The sequence below is a fragment of the Pan troglodytes genome, chromosome 1 (genome assembly GCF_028858775.2).
Source record: "Pan troglodytes isolate AG18354 chromosome 1, NHGRI_mPanTro3-v2.0_pri, whole genome shotgun sequence".
Lineage (NCBI taxonomy): Eukaryota > Metazoa > Chordata > Mammalia > Primates > Hominidae > Pan > Pan troglodytes.
This window is the reverse complement of record NC_072398.2, coordinates 139,620,963-139,634,087: the sequence shown is the minus strand read 5'-3', so window position 1 is coordinate 139,634,087 and position 13,125 is coordinate 139,620,963. Positions and strand designations below refer to the sequence as shown.

The window sequence follows — 13,125 nt, the reverse complement described above, 5'->3', positions numbered from 1 at the left end:
AGACCCAGTAACAAGACATGCAGGGTGAGGGCAAGGGGCACTGAGCTGCTCCAGCATTTCAAAGCCAGGACTGTGGCTTCCCATACATTTAGGGGGGTAGGAGAAGGGATGTGCGGAACTGAAGACTTCACCGGCTCCTCAGCAGCATGTACATTCAAATTGAAGATGCTTGAGCCCCACTATACCCAAATTAGGAGTCTGGTCACTCCTCTAGCAGAGCTTGGTGCAGTGACAGCTAGAAAAGTTGAGTTCCAATTGAGTCTGTTGCACCAAGAGTCCTTTTGAAGATGCTCAGCAAAGTAATTATTTTCTTTTGAGCAGATGTACAGCACATCCATGGGAAGGCCATGTAAAAGGATGTTCTCCAGCACAGTCAAATGATCCAGTCCCACTATTATCTCAGTCCCCTCTGAGTTTCTTCCTGCTGGCGGCCCTCACTGTACAGAAATAGCCAAGTAGCATCAGGGTCAGTCATCAATGGTGGGCAACCAGAAGGCCATGTTGGTACACCCGCTGGCAAAAGTCACAAACTTGGGGTTGAAATGCAAACAGATAATTGGGCCTGTGTGTTTACCATCCAACACAGCTACTTTTATACCACTCTCTTCATTCCAGACATGGATCTTGCCATCCTCTGAACCAATCATAACAAACTGAGAGTCTGCAGTAAATGAAGCCTCCAGTGTGACAGCTTCGCTGTTGGCATAACTGCCAAATGTGTGTATCACCACTCCTTTGAATGCACCAATGAGACGAATGAAGCTGACATTGGTGGAAATGAGGATGAGCTTGCCACCGTTGCTGATTTTAAGTGCTGTCCACTCACAAGTTCGATCATACTTCATCTTAAAGGTAGCAAATGGCCCCTTATCAAAAGAACGAAGGTCATAAAGTTTGACCATTTCAGAGTTGACACCAGCAGCAAAAATTCACCCTTCTGGATCAAAAGAACAAACTGGCTTCCCCTTTATGTGCATGAGGCCCTGGCAGTTGGGAGACCCGAGATCCCAGAGTCCAATGGTGTTATTCAAGAGACCCAAAAATGAAAGTGTCATCCACAGGTGACATGGACAAGACCACCACCCTTTTGCTATGTCCAGGAAAGTATCTGATGTATTTGTTGTCATGCAAGGACAAGTAACGAATAGTATCGTCTATTTTGTTACAGCTGTAAACAACTGTGTTTGCCGCAGGAGTGTATCTGATGAGGCCACACCGTATTTCTTACTGAACAGGGTTTTGGTTTGCCCTCCTGGCAGTCAGAGAGCACGATGAAGTCGTCGTTGCTGCTCAAGGTGATCACCTCGCTTTTAGGGCTGAAATCGAAGCAGTTAATCTTGTCCTGAGTTTTCGCAGAACACGTTGGCGATACAGAAGCTCCGAAGCAGCATGCGGTGGGTCAGCTTCATGGCTGCGGCTGGGGAAGGCAGCGGCGGCACACGGCCAGGCGGCGGCGAGCGGACAGGCTGCCTAATGGCCAACCTGGGCGAGGCGGGCGCCGCGCTGGCGGCTAGGGGGAAGTCGGCCAACAGTTGGGCCACCTCCTCCTCTTCCTCCTGCTTGGACGACGGTCTTCCGCCTGGACTGTGGAGCCTCGCCGACCGTTCGTCCTCACAGCCACCCCATGGGCAACCAGCGCGGTGCAGGCTCATTGTGTCTGCGACAGGCAGAAGCCGAGCGGGTCCCAACGTTTTTTTAAAAAAAGTATTTTTTTTTAGAGACAGGGTCTTGCTATGTTGCCCAGGCTGGACTCAAACTCCTGGGCTCAGGTGATCCCTCTGCCTCAGCCTTCCTAGTACCTGAGATTACAGGTACATGCCACTATGCCCAGCTCTGTTATTTTTTTTTTAAATGACAAAGCAGGTTTTTGAAAATGATAGTTTTTAAATACTTTCATCCCCCTGCCTCAGCCTCCCAAATACCTGGGATTACAGGTACATGCCACCATACCCAGCTCTGTTATTTTTTTTTAAATGACAGGCCGGACACGGTGGCTCACGCCTGTAATCCCAGCACTTTGGGAGGCCGAGGTGGGCGGATCACGAGGTCAGGAGTTCGAGAAAACCTGGCCAATATGGTGAAACCCCGTCTCTACTAAAAATACAAAAATTAGCCAGGCGTGGTGGCAGGCGCCTGTAATCCCAGCTACTTGGGAAAGTGAGGCAGGAGAATCGCTTGAAATCGGAAGGCAGAGGTTGCAGTGAGCCGAGATCACGCCACTGCATTCCAGCCTGAGTAACATGAGCAAAACTCCGTCTCAAAAAAAAAAAAAAAAAAAAAAAAAAAAAAAAAAAAGAGCAGATTTTTGAAAATGATAGTTTTAAAATATTTTCATTTAACAAATTAATACCTTTAACACATACATAATTTACAATGAATTTAGGTATTAAGTTGAGCCACATGAAATTGTTGATATTCGATCTTTTTTTAACCTAGAAAATCAATAATGTCATGTAGTTCAACCTAATACAACCTCATTTTGAGATAAATGTTAGGAGTCTATATTTGAGGCCCTGCCTTTAGTGACTATGAGGCCCTAGCTAAGTGCACTGCTGCCCATCCCAACTCTCCCAATATTGATTATAGCCTTAAGGCTGAGGGCATCCCATCTGTGTATGCGAATGTTCAACCTCTAAACAAAAGGGGTCTAAGCCCTCTGACCAAACAGTGGAGACTGAATACTGGGCTAAAAGAAAACTAAAATCTAGAATTCTAAATTCTAGGCAAGCCTATAGTATATATTAAGGACACGCAGATGTCTGATATGTCTTTGTAAATTTTCCAAGTACAAATGCTGGAGGCTTCTCGGTTCCTAAGTTCTCAAGAAGGAAATGCAGCAGTGCCTGATGCCTAGTGGGCCTACAGAAATATTAACTAACTGGCTCATTTTCTCCTTCACTCAACTGATTTTGTCCTCACTCTGTAATGCTAAAGATGAGACCGGTTCTGTTTTACTCATTCTCCCCAACTTCAACAGTGAAAACAGTGTTAAACAACTCCAGGGTCTTTCCTTTCCCTTTCGCTCTGCTCTCAAACATACACCATCCTCCCTCCTTAATTTCCTTGCCCACTTGCTTCTCCAGCCTTCCCTTTCTCTACAGCCTTTTTGCCTCTGCCTCCTCCTATGCCTCTGGTAACCACTGGGTAGTCAATGAAGAAGCTAGTGCATTCCCCTTCCCCTACATCATATCCTGAGCTCATCTTCCCTGACCTTGAGAGGGCATGAGGTGCACCTTGGTGCTCTCAATAAACCAAAGTTGTTTTAATAAGCCCAGTGAGACTAAGATATTTAAATTCTTCTTCTCACTCTCATCACCACAATGTGAGATGGATCCAAATATTTTGCAACAGCATAGCCTTGGGCCAGCAGCTCTTGAGTTATAAAATGTTGCAGCAAACTCTCCTTGCATAGCAATGTTATCACCCAAGAACTCCATCCTTAACCCTATCAGCAAGAATTCTAGAGTACTTTCTCTCTGCCATGCTCACAGATTTTCAGAAGTTTTTACCTGATGGAACCAGCATCTGAAATCTTCATAGAAGCATAGGCAAGACTCCTCTAGCAATTCCTTTTTTCCTTCCCAGATACCATGTTTATGCAATCCATCCAAGCAGGAGCTTAGCAGTGGCACTTGAGTCCACTGAACTTAATGCTTCCCTAATTGCACAATTAAGAGGTGGCAGACATTTGAATTGGCAGCTGGACTGCAGTAGGTGGAAATAAGAACATTGTGTTCCTTTGCATGTGAAGTCATGTATAGTTTTTCCAGCATATGATGAAGTTGCAATAAGAAGGAAAATCTGGACTTTAGCTTTTTGGTTTTCCTCTGGATATAAATTTTAGAGAATCTCTCCATGCTGTAAAACCTTATAGCACTTTGTATCTGTTGTGGAGCATCATTTCCTTTATCCTGCCTCTCAGTGTCATGATTTGTATGCCTGTCTTATCTTTGAGCAGCTGCCAGGTCTTACCGATTTTCTTATCCCTTTACCCACCCAATGTCTAGCATAAGTCCTTTGAATGCACAGAGTTAGCATTCAGTGACTATTTATTGAAATATTAAAGTTGCTTTGCTTTGGAGCTGTTTTTATCTAACCCTTCCACTGCTCCATTTTATTTAGAAGGACTTAGGATTTAATATATTAGAAAGATGACTGCAAGGGATTCATATTGGCAGGTCTCAATGGTTGCATTTTCTTTGGGAAACTCTTAATACAAAGTAGTGGTCCCCACTGATCACATCAGTGTTCTGAGACCCTACCTTGTCTCCCAAACACATCCTACCATAGCTGATTGATCCAGGGGATATACCTAACAGGATGGGTCCCTCAAATTGTCACTTTCAGATATTTAAAACCTTAAGGGAGTGGGTTTGAGCTGAGTTCTAGTAAAGACTTGGATCCTGAGGGAAGATTCAAAGGCTTATCACTAGGGCTGCCCTTGTTCCCACTTCACCTGAGATCTGGTCTTTCTGCTCCTCCTTAAATCCTTTGAGCTGCCCCAGCATCTTTCTGGAAAATCCCTTTTGTTCTCAAGTTAACCAAGATCCATTTCTGTTGCACACACTCAGTTGACCTAAGCCAATAGAATGATTGGAAGGGGCACAAAGAAAGCCTGCTGGGCTTCGAGCCTGATGCCGCCTTCAACTTGCTGTGTGATATAGTATAAGTCACAAACCAATCTGAACCTCACACTCTCATCTTTAAGTCTATATTGTCACCAGAGATTCAAGACAATGCCAGCAAGAATATATTGAAAGATGGATAGAATTGTAAGATGCAGATGTGGCAGAGAAAGTTTATTCTGGGAACGAGGAAAGGCACAGGAAAAGACATGGGCATAGGAAAGCAGGGACCTGTTTGGGAAGCAGAAGGAACCCCTCTGGAGCATAGGGTTTCTTGTTTTAAAATGTAGTTAATGGTTTTATTATTATTATTTAGGTGCAGCAAGGCCAGCAGACTAGATGACTGTTATCAAAAAGATAGTTATACTCACAGATGCCAAGAGAAGCGGACATGCCACACCACAGGGGGCCACTCGGGGAAGCACCAGAGTCTGTCAGGAGGCGGAAGGAAAGGAGAAAACATGAGCAAGAGCCTTTATGGTGGTTTCCATGGGAAAGAATGGGCAAGGCAGATTAAGCAGATTAAGGATTGACTAGTTTGAATAATTTCAGCTAGTTCAGGGGCACAGGGACTACTCTTAGTTGTCTGGTAACTGGCCCTGGAGTGATTAGGGCAGGGGATTATGGTCCTAAGTATGACAGCCCAATAGAGAAGGTATTTGCAGGTGTGGGCTCTGGATTGGGTGGTTTGCCTTTGAAAGGTATGCTCAAGGGCAAGTTGTTTACAGTCTCTAGGAATTGGCTAGCCCTGGAAGGGGCAGCAACTCCGGGGTCTGCAAGGCCCCAGATGTCAAAGCATTAAAATACAAAAAATAAATAACATGGTTAATATATCCCTGTAGGAAAGCAGCAGACTAGAAGGAGGAAATGGAAGCTGAGTCTAGACCATAAGGGACCACAAATGTTAAACTAAGGAGTTTGGTTTTCATTCTGCAAATAACGTTCTGTACACCCTGAAGGATTCTGAGCAGAGGAATAATATAAGAGCTGTACATTAGGAATACTACTTTGGTGTCTTTGGACAGGATGGGGTAGCTTTAAGGACCAGATCAACAGATCCGAGTAAATACTGGATGTGGGGTTGAGGGAAAGATAGGAATAAAAACCAACTTCAATATTTCAAGCCTTTGTAACTGTAGGATAGTGCTGCTATTAATAGATACAGGTGTCTGAGAAGACGACATCTCTAACAGGAGACTTAAGAGGTAAGTGGGCAGAAATGATGAGCTGTGCTTCAGAGATGTTGATGCGACCATGTCCAACAGTGGTTCTCGTGTAATGTTGCTTGTGTGATTACCTGGCATTGTATGTGTCTCGACTCCCCAGACTGTCAGAAGAACCTCAAAGGACTTTCATCTTATTGTCTTTGTCCCTCCCTCATACCTAGTGCAGTGCCTCATTCCTCTGGTCCTTGCCAAGTTCCTTCACAAGGCTAGCACAGGCTATTTCTCAGGGGCATATCTACCAGAATTTGTCCACATGAGAGAGGAACCACTGTGGGCATTCTGACTGCCAGCCTGGGGTCTAAAGATGTCATAAGCTTACACACTGAGGACATGGATGAGACTTAGCTCTAGTGAGCCATGGTTTCCTCATACTAAATAAAACCCTTTCTGAATGTTCTCTAAGATCTTTTCTAGTGCTGAAATTCTGTAAATAATTTCTGAGATTTTGTAATGCTAGAAAGGTACCTAGAGCTACCTAGCAGATCAAGTAAATTGCCTACCCTTGTTTTGTCAATATCAAGTTTAGGCAGGCAACCTCTTTCATCTTGACTCTTACTAAACCTTGTTAACCTAAGAAACAATTAATTCTAAAGGTATTAAAGTTTCTCTATTCTTTCCCCATCCTCTTAACCTTGTTCTTTCCTTATGCCCAACACAAGGAACCCCCACCAAGTTGGCTTATCTATTGGGGTGAGTAGGTTCCAATTTATGCTTCAAACACAACAGGCAGATGTCAATCACTGAATCAATTCAGGACTTCTTTGGAGTATCCTAATTCTACTACAAGAAGTGGATATGAGTGGGCCATAAATGGCAAAGAAAACATGCATGCAAAATGTAAAGTGGTATGATGAAGAAGAAAACAGTCAGGAGAAGGAAGGTGGAAAGGAAGTCACAGTTTTTAAGGGTCTTCCATACGTGGCCCTCTACTAGATTTCCTGGGTCCTCTTGTTAACCACTCCCACAGTGCCTTGAACTTCAATTTTAACATCATCAGTGTTGTAAACATATTCAACATCTCTCTTCCTGTTAGAATGTATGCTCCATGGAGACAGAGACTATACAATGTCTGTCTTATTTACATCTCTATTCTGGTTCCTCAGAGAGTTCCAGGCAAATGGTGGCGGCTGGGTAAGTATTACATGAATAACTGAATAAACACATTTAATCCTGACAGTGCTGCAAAGTAACAATATCTCAACTTTACAGAAGTTGAGGCTCAGAGGGATATAGTGACTTGCCTGTGGTCACATGGCTAGAAAGTTGAAAAATCAGAAGACTGAAAGTGGGTACCTGAAGCCAGGCTCCTTTGATTCCCCTGCAAGTCCCTCATGAAAACTCTCCCATGCAGTGTCACAGTCATGTTGTTTGTTCTTTGTAACAGAAATGGGCCACAGCTAACTTAAGCAAAACAGTTTAATGGATGATATCAGGGGTTCACAGAATGGAAGAACAGTTAAGAAACTGGGGCAGAGCTGAGCTGAGATTTCAGGAGCAGGAGTGAGTAAAGGTTGAGTGAGGTCCATGGAATTAGGTCTTCTCCAACAGGTTTTTTTCCATTCTTTCTCACCACTCAGCTCAATTCAGAGAGAGAGAATTTAATTGGCTAAACGAGGGCAGAATGCCTTATTGACAGCCCACCAAGACTGTATGTAATGGGGAAGAAGAAATTCCCCCCAAATAATCCAAGTGATCTCACCAGAAAAAAGTGGGAGTGTGTGCTAGGTATCCAAAAAAATAGCAGTGTCCACTACAAACTGCTACATGGAGACTTCCAACATCCTGAACCAGAAATGAGTCCCCCTGGCAAGCTGCTGCTCTCCCTGTCCACCCCCAGGAGGTGTTCATGGAGGATGGAGGGATAAATGGGGATCTATCACAGTGCCATCCTTGAATGCCAGCAGGGCTCCTCCTTAGAAGTTTCTAAAGTGTTGAAGAAAGTGAGAACTCACTTGTCTCCCATCCAACACCCACCCGCCCCCCAGCTAACCTGACTAGGCTGTTTTTTTTGTTGTTGCTTCTGTTTTTGTTCACACCTTCCTGTGGGATCATTTCAAACCCCTATTTCCTGATGACCCAACATCCTTCTGCAATCAACTAGCAGGGGGTGAAGCCTGCCAAAACCTCAGGTAGCAGCGCTGTTGGGCACCATTTTCAGCAACATCCTGTGTTCACAACTTTCCAGCTCAGCTCCAAATGCCAATTTTGGTTTGTGAAAATTTCCATGGCCCCCTGCTAAGCTACTCTTCTCATATCCCAGTTCACAGGCACAGAGATGTTGATCTCTCACGCTGGGCCCCAGCCACCACCCTGTCCTCTGTGCCATCATTACCTTATACCCAGCATTTTTTTATGTTGGTAATAAGCTCTGACTTCAGAAGCATCCCAACAACCCCTTTTGGGAGGGGGACGTATCTAGGAACCCCTAGATATGGAACCCTTTTATAGTCACATGGTGTAATGGTAGCAGAACCAGTACTGGAAACCAAGGCTTTTGGCCACGGTCCCAGCCTTCTTCACTAATAAGGCCGCTTATTCAGTTCAGTGAGAGGCTTATAATTCTGCTATAATATACCCAGAGAACCCACAATTCTTCAGTTACAACAAAGCTCTGAATTTTCTGTAGAAGTAATTGGTTTCAGAATTTTCCCTCACATCCCATACATTACCTTCAATATACATTATTTTTATATTTTTAATTCTTTTTTTTTCTTTTTTCTTAGAGACAAGGTCTTGCTCTGTCACCCAGGCTGGAGTGCAGTGGCGCAATCATAGTTCACTGCAGCCTCAAACTCCTGTCAACTGATCCTCCCACCTCAGCATCCTAAATAGCTAGAACTATAGATGCCACCATGCCTGGCTAATTTTTTATTTTTTCTAGAGTCAGGGTCTTGCTATGTGGCCCAGGCTGGTCTTCAATTCCTGGCCTCAAGCAATCCTCCTACCTAGGTCTCCCAAAGTGCTGGGATTACAGGCATGAGCCACTGCACCCAGCCAATATATATATTATTTTTAGTGGTACAACTACCTTGAGATTTACCATTAGCCTCATTTCAGAGGGAAAAACTGAGGCTTGAAGAGGGTAAGTAATTTGTCTCAAGTTCATATAGTAAGTAGTAGAACCAAGATTCAAACCTAGCATGCTGGCTCCAGAGCCCCTATGTTTTTTCATTGCACTTAAATTCATTACTATCTCCCATAGGTGTTTTCTGCCCTCCTATAACCACACACACACACATACACACAAACACACACACACACCCCACCCTCTCCCCAAGGACCTATCTAGCAGTCTCTCTGTCCTTTGTTTTAACAGCTTTATTGAAGTATAATTTATATACCATAAAATTTACCTATTATAAGGGTACTGTTTGATTTTAAGTAAATTTATACTCTTGTACAATAATCACAATTATAATAATAATTCAACTTTAGAATACTTCTATATTTTGCCTTTTCTAGAAATTTCACATAAGTGAAATTATACAAAACATTTTTTATCTGACTTTTTCTACTTAGCATGTTTTTGAAATTCATCCATATTGTTGCATGTATCCGTAGTTCATTCCTTTTTATTGCCAAGTAGTAGTCCATTGTATGAATATACCACATTTTGTTTATACACCAGCTAAAGGACATTTGGATTATTTCCAGCTTGGGCTAGTATGTATAACATGGCTATGAACATTTGCATATAAGTCTTTATGTGAATCTGTGTCTTCATTTCTCTTGGGTAGATATTTAGGAGTTTAATTGCTGGGTCATATAGCAAATATATTTAACATTTTGAGAAACTTCCAAACAATTATCTAAATTAGCTGTACCATTCTATGGTTTCAATTTTGCCACATCCTTGCTGACACTTGATATTGTCAGCGGGTATTAATAGTTCATTATAGTTTTAATTTGAATTTCTCTAATGAGTAATGATGTTGAACATCTTTTTATATGCTTATTCACCATTCATATGTCTGCTTTGGTGCAATATATATTCAAATCTTGCTCATTAAAAAAATCAGTTTGTCTTATTGAATTCTTTATATTTCTGAATATAAATACCTTATCAGGTATATGATTTGCAAATATTTTATTCAAGTCTGCGGCTTGCCTTTCCATTTTCTCAATGGTATCTTCTGAAAAACAAAAGTTTTAAATTTTGATAAAGTTGAATTTATTAATTTTTTTAAGGATCACATTTTTGGTATCACATCTAAGAAGCCTTTGTCCTAATCCATGTTTCTCCTATGATTTCTTCTAGGAATTTTATAGTTTAACTCTTATATTTAGGCTGTGATTCATTTTTAGTTAATTTTTGCATATGGTTTTTGTGAGGTAAGAATGTAAGTTTTTTTTTTTTTTTTGCACAGGAATATCCATTGCTCCAGCATCATTTATGGATGACTATTGAATTACCTTGACACCCTTGTCAAAAATCAATAGACCATAAATGTAAGAGTTTATTTCTGGAATATGCTCTGTTCTATGGATGTATGCCTATCTTTAAGTCAATACCACACTGTTTTGATCACTGTAGCTTTATTTTTTAAATCCTCCAACTTTGTTCTTTTTCAAAGTTGTTTTGATTTCTCTAGATCCTTTGCATTTTCATATAAATTTTAGTATCAGCTTGTCAAGTCCTACAAAAAACAACCTATTTTGATATGGATTGAGCTGAAACTATAGTTTAATTTGGGGACAATTACTATCTTAACAATATTGAATCTTCTGATCCATGAACATTGTGTGTCTTTCCATTTGTTTAGATCTCTTTAGAATTTTCTCAGCAATGTTTTAAGGTTTTCAGTACATAGGTCTTACATTTGTTTTGTTAAAATTATTCCTAAGTATTTTATTCTTTTTATGCTATTATGAGTGGAATTGTTTTCTTAACTTCATTTTTGGACAGTTTGTTATAGTGTATCCTGCAACCTTACTAAGTTTGCTTATTCATTCTAGTAGATTTTTGTAGATTTCTTAGGCTTTTCTACATACAAAATCATGCCACCTGTAATAAGGACAGTTTTACTTCTTCCTGCTTCAGTCTGCATGTCTTTAATGTCTTTTCTTGCCCTTTTGCACTGGCTAGGATCTCCTGTATAAAGCTAAATAGAAGTGGTGAGAGCAAACATTCTTGAATTTTTCTGCGCCGTCCTCTGCTCTGTTTTCAAAGGGAATCCTGATGCCTCTTGCAGAGGAGAAGGTAAAGCTTTTCTGCTTCCTCAGGGGGTCCCTTCAGTATCTCCTCCTGCTTTCTTGCCTAAAAGACTTATGCAACTCATAAGATACCATCTCTCTCTCTCTCTCTCAGAGGTCCCTCTGGAGCAGCCTCATCCTCAGCACCAGGGTTTTAGTACCTCGGAGGAGTAGCACTTGCTTTTTGCCCCCTTCCATGGGGATTCAGTGAGAAGGAATTAAACATTAACTAAAATGTTTGGAACTCTCATGAAAGATCTTTCCTAAACCCCAAAAGGAGCTGAGAATGAGTCTCAGGAGAAGACCCTGACAGCTGAGACCTTCCTAGGCACTGTGGGATTCTGCAATTAGCCCCTATCTCTACACTCCAGCTGCCTGTGCCCTCTTCTGTCCCATGCTCTTCAGAGCACCTGCTACAGTCCAAACAGGCTAATCCCTCTAAAACCCCATAAACCCACCATGCTCATCCCCCGGGCTTTGGCTATGCTGCCCCTTCCCTCCTGGAGCGCCTTCCCACTTTCCTCTGCTTGTCCATATCCTGCCCGTCATTCAGCACCTAACTCCAGTTCTTCCTCTTCCACAAAGCTTTTCCTGATCACTCTGGCCCTCAGAGGTATCTCTACAGCTGTACTCTGACTGCCACCCAATTTAGCACCTGATCACAGCGGGTTTGTACCATGTAATTAGTATAGGTTTTCCCTGGCCACTTGGATGTAAGAAACTTCACATTTATTTGTTCTACATTATGATCTCTGGCTTGGCGCCAGCCACGAACACAATGAGAAATCCAGTATCAGCCACTAACAGGGACGCCCCCTCCTTTCTGAGGTTCCTGTAGTGGCTGTTGGGGCTGGCCTTTCTTTCAGCACACTATTATCACTGCCAGGTTATTCACTGTCTATGCCCCAAAGCCCATTAGGTAGGCAGTGCCGCTATGCTGAGCACAGTGCGACTTCTCAGCAAATCCTTGTTGACAAACTGACATAGGCTGTGCTAAGTCCCCTCCTACTACCCTCCCAGGACCTGTTCTTTGTACCTCTAGGCACCGCGCAGTTTCCCAGTGCTCCTCGAGTCCTCGCAGGGCCGGGCAGTGGCCACCCCGGATTGGCTAGCCTTGCCCCCTCGTGATCATGGAAGTGGGCGGGGAGCGTGGTGAGCGGATGCTGCTGGAGCGCTTGAACCCCGAGGCCTGGAGCGGCAGTCAGCACCCCCACGCCGCGTCCCTGGCAGTCCCGGCCTTCCGGGGGCGGCCCTGGGGCCTCGGGCAACTGCATCCACGGCTCTGGAGCCCATCATGTCCCATGGTTCACGTTTTTCCGCCTGGAGACTGCATGCCTGTCTTTCTGCTTTGCCAAAGTTTCCTTCGCACGCGGAGGGCCCTGAATTACAGAAGTCGCTTTTCTCCAGTCAGTTCAAGCCAGCCTGGCGCGAGTCCCTCATTCTCCTTTGTCAACGAGGCAAAGACTCAGTTGTTCACCCAACTGTGTCTTGCTGGGGGGCAGCCCTTTCCCTGCCCTTCCCTCTCTCTCAGAAGCCCCAAGTGGGCCTTTCCCCGACCCTGCTCTGAGCGCGTGGAAAATCTGCTTCGGGCGCAGATCTCGAGTAGTTGGCCTCCCCTCATTTCCGTCTTTTGCTTCTGCCCGCGTGGGGCCACTTTGGTATAGGTGGGAATTAAGCCGGGGAGGGAGGAGTAGGTCGGAACAGTTTGCAGCTGGTGGCTCGCTGATTGGGTGTTATTTTACTGCTGGGCAGAAATGACCGCGGTAGCACTCCTGGGGAGGCCTCTAAAGCTGCAGACACGATGTGTCGCGGGACCATCCAGTGCTGGCCCCGTGCAGGAGGACAGGACGCGGTCTGGTCGCTGCCCTGGGCGCTCAACATGGGAGCTGCCAGAGGAGAGCGCCCTGTGAGTGCCTGACAAATGGAGGTATTTCTTTCCAGGTTTTACAACCCGATGTATTTTCAGGGAGGACCTTCCTAGGTACCTCCACTTCTCAGTCTCTCAACTCAGCAGCCTCCATCCATTTCCACGAATCCGCTGGACTCGCTCCTGCAAAACACGGTGTGAAATTGACTTCTAA

General features: G+C 43.8%; 1 long non-coding RNA gene and 1 pseudogene across 1 annotated transcript in view; both read right to left on the bottom strand.

Annotated features, from left to right (window-relative positions):
- Positions 1 to 377: 377 nt before the first annotated feature.
- Positions 378 to 1,730, bottom strand: LOC134808955 (WD repeat-containing protein 82-like; annotated as a pseudogene).
- A 626-nt stretch (positions 1,731 to 2,356) lies between these two features.
- The window catches only part of LOC104001513 (uncharacterized), a 33,418-nt gene continuing 22,649 nt past the window's right edge, over positions 2,357 to 13,125 (bottom strand). Inside the window, exon 3 of the long non-coding RNA XR_001707656.4 lies at positions 2,357 to 13,094. This is a non-coding gene — a long non-coding RNA (uncharacterized LOC104001513). The remainder of the gene's footprint in view (positions 13,095 to 13,125) is intronic.